We start from the raw sequence: 6,000 nt of genomic DNA, 5'->3' as shown, positions 1-6,000 counted from the left end.
CCATGCAACAAATGAAATGCTGATTTTAACATAGTAATTGCTTCTCAACTTAGTATCTTCTCTTTTGACATTTCCTGTCCAAGAGTGACAATGCCTTTTAATATGTTACTGTTCATGCTTTTAAAACAGTGTTAGAATGCAAATTAATTATTCGTTAACCAATGAATTTTAATGGTTGTATGCAAATCACAGTTCTTGAGTTGATTTAAGAATTAAATGTTGCCTTAATGGAGGTATGTGTTTTATCTCTTATGGAGCTGGTTTGAGACAGCTGGAAACTGGTTTGTGAAGGAAAATAGCACGACAGGGCTAAACTACAGTGGTGAATGATATGCTGATACAGATAAGGCTGAGAATAATGTTATTTCTGTCCCCAAACTGAAGACTGTTAGCAATGTTCTGGTGAAGAATTGGTGAATATTAGTTTTCTTTCAGCTCTGATTGCTCTGGTATGAGCAACTGCTCTCCAGGTACTACAGGTGAGATCAGGAAGCTCATTTGAATTAACGTGGGAGTAGGATTGAGCAAAGATACCAAATGATGTGTTCTATTTTCAGCTCTGTTCTAATACAGCAGGCAGGTGGTTATCTTTAAGCACTTAAATACTCATTGTAGGGTCAGTATGACTCTATGCCTTGCACTTACATTTTTATGTAAGTGCAAGCAGCCCCGATTGTGCTAGCAGCCCCGATTTCAGCTGCCTGGTTCTGGAGCTTTCCTAGAAGCACAGACATACCAGCGTAACTGAGCCTGGAGAGACTACCAGAGGTTATTCAATCTCACACCTTCACTCTGGGTCCAGTTCACATCCTTTGACGTTATGGTTTTAGTGGGTTTTTCCAGAAGAAATTTTATGACTGTGCAGAGTGTGCATCAGAAAGTGTTTCAAGGACTTCTGTGGAGCCTTTAGGTAAACTCAGGTTAGCTTCTCACAATTGTGCTTTAATTGTTTGCTGAATTGGAGCCGTACTCTGCACTTGGGTTAAGCCTCTTCTAATTTCTGCCTAATCACTTAGGAAACTGCAGAGAAGGAAAGGTTCAATGTACATGTATATTGTTAAGTCCTATGAGATACTGCAGGAAAAAGCTCCATCAGCCTTTTCTGGATAAAGTGTGCCTGCCTTACAGACAGAGTTCTAGAACCCTAAATATTGAATTATGAACTTGAAATCTTAAAACAGGCTTTCATTAAAAAAAAATAAAATCAAATACATTTTAATGGACATACTTTCACTGTACTTTCAGGTGCCTGAGTATGTTTAGGTACAGAGATATGGACAAACATCCTGAAACTTTTCCAAGCTGTAACATATTTTTTAAAAACTCATAGCCTTCCAAATGCTGTTTTAGCCTGTCTGTGGAGAGTATTGCGATAGTAACTGCACGTAGTGTAATAAAGTGATAGAAAACCTGTTTGTGTCTTCCCTTACTGAAGAGCATTTTTAATTCTTTTTAAAGTCAGTGTATCAATGCATTAAAAAGAAAGAGACTGCATGTGCAGTCTGTCCCATGTTGCTTATTAACAAAAGAAATTAGTGAATCAATCATGGTGAAACAGTGCTTTTGTATGCAGACTGGTCTTATTTTAATACTTAGTATGTAAATAATTACTTCAGTAGTTTAATGTTTTCCAGGCAAAAACTTCAGAATTGAGTTGCCAAATCAGAGACATCCCTTTTCAATCAAAAAATGACTGTTGAACAGTAGTCATGGCACCAAAATATGTGTTTGGGTCATGGGAGCAGGGAGTACTTTCACCGGATGCTAGAACAGATTCTTAGTCCCTGATGCAGTTTGAGAGATGTGGACATCCACCCATCTTTTTTAAGAAAGCTAAGAGACAAAGAAATGATACTAAATTAGCGTTTGGGTTGAAGCACCTGTATAAATATACTGGAATGTTGCAGCTCCAACACCTCAGAATTCTAAACAGAATTTACTTACTTGTTTCCTTGTGAGCCCCTCCCAGGTCACTTTCACAGAGCTCAGTATTCACTTTCAGAGAAATTTAGACAAGGAAAAGGGGGTGAAGATGCTGCAGAAAGTTCCTTAGTTCCCTGCCCAGGACTTCACAGTGACACCACTGCCCTTGGATCCTGAGAGCAGCAAATTCACTTGGAGGGGTGGAGCAGCAGAGCTTTGTCTACAAGTTGTATTCAGAGGTGAAAAATCTGCTGTAGCCCTAGAAAAGTATAACTGAACAAGGAAATGCAATTGTTTCATATATGTATTAAGTCAATCTCTGCTAACAACTGGGAAGTTCTGACCAATACTCAGAACTCTTGGGTATGAAAAGCAGTATGCTTGCTTAGATACGTTTAATGCTTCTAAATGATTTTTTGAGAACTTTAGGCTGATGGGTGTTGCTTGTCCTCTCTATCTTATATTCCTGACTCCTTAGGCAGTTCAGATACATGTTCATGACAGGTTTGGAAGAGCAGAAATTTTTATGAGCAGTTTGAAATTCTTCACAAATATCTCATTCTCTTCCTACTTCTAACTGAAATGAAAAAAAAAAAAAAGTGCTATTCTAAATAGAATAAAATTGGTTTACATAGTGATTGCAATGTACAATCTTTGAAAGTCGTCTAACATGCAGCAATGTTTAACCCTTCAAGATCAACCAATGTGTTCATGAACACTAGGAATTGTCAGGTGTTAGGTTACTGTGAATGAGTGGGGACTTAGGCTTGGTTGTTGAAACACCAGCTGACTACTGTATAATGCCTGTCCCTAATGTCTATTTCCTAGGTAAGGAGGACTATTTACCCTGAGTGCTTATACAGAGCCCTGTCAATTTCGGCGCTTCAGTCTGGCGCATCAGAGGCGCTTCCCTGGCCGCGTTCACGCGGTGCTTTGAAGCCCACGGGCGCGGGCACTCCCGGCGCTGCCCCACCGCCGCTGGGAGCGGGGGCGGCCGGGGCGGGCCGGGCCGCTGTTGGCTGTTGCCATGGCTCCGGCAAGCCGGGGGAGCCCAATGAGCGCTCTGCGGCGGTGCCGAGGGGACCAGCCATTTTGCTTATGGAAAACAATGTGACATATTATGCTGTGCTATACCGGGGAATAAACAAAAATCCCGTCGGGGGACGCAGGAGGAACGGGCACATTAGTGAGTAAGCCGGGCGGCAGAGCGGGCTCGCGAGCTGCCATTTTGACAGGCTGGCGGCCGCCGCTCCCGCCGCTGGCCGGGGGAGGTGGAATGTGGGGCGATAATGCTGCATATCTGCTGTCAGGCAGCGGAGCGGGGGTTTGTCGTGTGAAGGCAGGGCTCCTCCGCAGTGCTGTCTAGCCGCCGCTCGGAGCCCAGCCGGGATCCAGGGCAAGGGAGCCGCCGCTGCCGCTCGGAGCGCGGCCGGCGCCGGGCGCGGCGCTGCCGGGAGCAGGAGCAGGTGTGCGGCTCGGCCCGGCCCGGCCCGGCCCGGCGCCGCTGCGGCTCCCGGGCTGCTCCCGCCGGGAGAGCTGCTCCAGCCGCTGGACTCGGCCACAAAAGGGAACCGCTGTGCGCCTCGGCTGCTGCGGGAGAGGTACCTGGGCACGGGCTGGTGCAGGTCTGTGGCACAGCTGGGCACAACTTGGTGCAGGAAACAGGCTTCTCTCGGTAGCTGAGCCTTGGCTTTGGTCGGTGGCTGCTTTAGGGTGGTTGCTGAATTCATTGATCTGACTGCGTTGTCCTTAAACGTTTCGATGTGAGTGTTGTTCCATATGGTTGCTGATTCAGAAGGATGCTTCCAATAGATGATAAATATTTCAGTAGGTAATTCTACTAAAAGGCAAGGAATATATTTTTGTTTGGGTTGTCATTGTGTTTTTTATTATCAGGATAGCGTGGGTGAAATAAAATATTATGGAACTCGTTGAGCATGTTTGCCTTACATCACGGAGTTCATCACTAGTGGATTCCATGCATTGTGCTCAGCCTCAGTGTTAGATTTAAATTGTCCGACTGCTGCTGTGCAGTATGTAGGTCATAATAAAAAGCAGCTTTTTCACCAGCTTTCGATGGACTGCATGCCCCAGTGCTGTGGTTGATTAGTTTGTGGTACTTGTGCTGTTAAGAGTAGTCGTATTAAAGCCAGCTCACACCTCCTTTTTAAAGATATCTCACGTTCCGTGCTAGACAGAGCACAACACACCCATTGTGTCCCTCCGTTTGGCGTTCAATAAAAGGAAGGAAACGAGCACTCCACATGGAGCACCAGCACATTAATAGCGCAAGACGGTTAAACTTTTATTGAACAATCCCAGGGATTCTGAGATAATCTACTGAAGGTAGAGACAATAAAAACACTAAGACGTATATAAGGAGCTAGTAGGAATGGGAGAGGTCTTCTGATAGGGACTGTGTGTTAATGCTGTGTTTTCAGTGCAAGATTAATTGTTCCGAATAGTTATTAATCACAACACATTTGCTGTAGTTAAACCTAGGTCAATAAAACCCCAATCCCATAGGACAGATAACGTTTCTATTTAAAGTAGATTTTCCTAACTACCAACTGTATTCTTATGCATTAATACAATTTCTGTATTCTCTTATAATGAAATGCATTAAGTTATTCTGAAAACTGATCTAAATATTCTGATTCACTTTGCATCTATAGAAAATAAGATGATATTTTGGTCTTAAGCCTTTTTTAATGATATGTGGATATAAATCCCACTGAGATGAGCCATTTGTTTGGACAGTTGAGTGGGCATGAAACCAAGAATTCGAGGTCTGGTATCTTTATAGTTAAATTAGTAACCAGCACTCTGTAACGAGGAGCCAAATTCCAGTGTTGTTTCTGTATATATCCTGCAAAGGCATTTGAACAAGCATGATCAGCAACTATCCCCCAAGTGAGACATTGCATTTGGAAACAGCAGTATATAATTGAATTGCTACTATGTGTTCTTCCCATTAGAAAAGCTCCATTTTACTTGAACCATTTCAGGATTCTGTTTTTTGGTGAATGCACACACACCAACCTCTTTATGCCTCTTTGTAGGGGTCACACAGTCAGTGGTTTACAGAACTGCCTTCATCTGTGATCTGGAAAGCGGAATATGCCTTTACAGTGTGGCACTGCATGAATATTTATGATTGAGTCTGTAATTATGAGGAAAATTATAAACAAGCAGAGCTAAGATGTTGGTAAGTCTTTAACAAAGAAGGAGATTTTGTTACAACAATAACATGGATATAGCAGTATACAAAGTAAAGGATCTTGCAGTTCAAGGTGAATTGATTCTCGCTGTGGATTCTTCACACTTAGAAGAATTTATCGTTTGAGGAAATTAAGTGAAGACTAGCAATGACTAATCACTAAACAGTGTGCACCCATTAGGTGCTGATAGATGCATCTTATTAGTCAGTATTATTTAAACCAATATTCTGTGCTCTTTCCATTCTGCTTTTCTCCTTTTGTTATTTTTCTCATATTGATTCCCAGCTTCCCTCTGCTTCCTTACTGTCTCTTTGGCAACATCTGATCCCATCAGAGCTATTTGTAAATCAAATCGGTGACTGTCAGTAGTGGTCATGGAGGTACTGCAATAGAATCTGATGTGGAGGAAGAATTTAAATGAGTTAGAGGTAAGAAACAGCAACCAAGTAATGAGTGTATCCAGTGCAAACTAATTCCACATCATGTAAGTTTTAAAGGCCTAGAATTGGGTCACTGATGTAGAAATCAAATGGGCATACATGAAGAGGGACATTTTTCCTCTCATGATGAATTGAAGTGTACTTATAAGGTCTGTTTCCAAGGTCGTCTTGTAAACAGAAGGTTTACAAACAGACCTTGACAATAATATGACACAGGACAAATTGGAAAGTTTGGTATGAGAAATGGTAGCGTAGAGTTCTAGTTGAAGTCTAGAAGTTTTTCAGGTTTCAGTGGAGCCATGGTTTTTATCAAGAGGTGATTATGCATTATTGGAAAGCCTCTAGGTTGTCCCAAGTCAGGCTCTCTCTTGGTCAGCAGAGATGTAAATAACATCAGCTGTCATGCTTTAACATTA

At 42.4% G+C, this 6,000-nt stretch overlaps 1 protein-coding gene across 6 annotated transcripts in view; it reads left to right on the top strand.

The window, feature by feature from the left end:
* The first annotated feature begins 3,002 nt into the window (after positions 1–3,002).
* Positions 3,003–6,000, top strand: part of SORBS2 (sorbin and SH3 domain containing 2) — a 142,022-nt gene continuing 139,024 nt past the window's right edge. For 4 of the 6 annotated variants that reach the window (XM_041427826.1, XM_041427823.1, XM_041427817.1 and 1 more), the window contains exon 1: positions 3,003–3,109. The gene's annotated coding sequence lies outside the window, so the exon portion shown is untranslated. The other 2 variants (XM_041427815.1, XM_041427832.1) reach the window with 2 other exon arrangements.

Source organism: Onychostruthus taczanowskii, unplaced genomic scaffold (genome assembly GCF_017590055.1).
Source record: "Onychostruthus taczanowskii isolate IOZ18803 unplaced genomic scaffold, ASM1759005v1 scaffold12, whole genome shotgun sequence".
NCBI lineage: Eukaryota > Metazoa > Chordata > Aves > Passeriformes > Passeridae > Onychostruthus > Onychostruthus taczanowskii.
The sequence above is the reverse complement of the archived record's forward strand: the minus strand, read 5'-3'. Positions and strand labels throughout refer to the sequence as shown.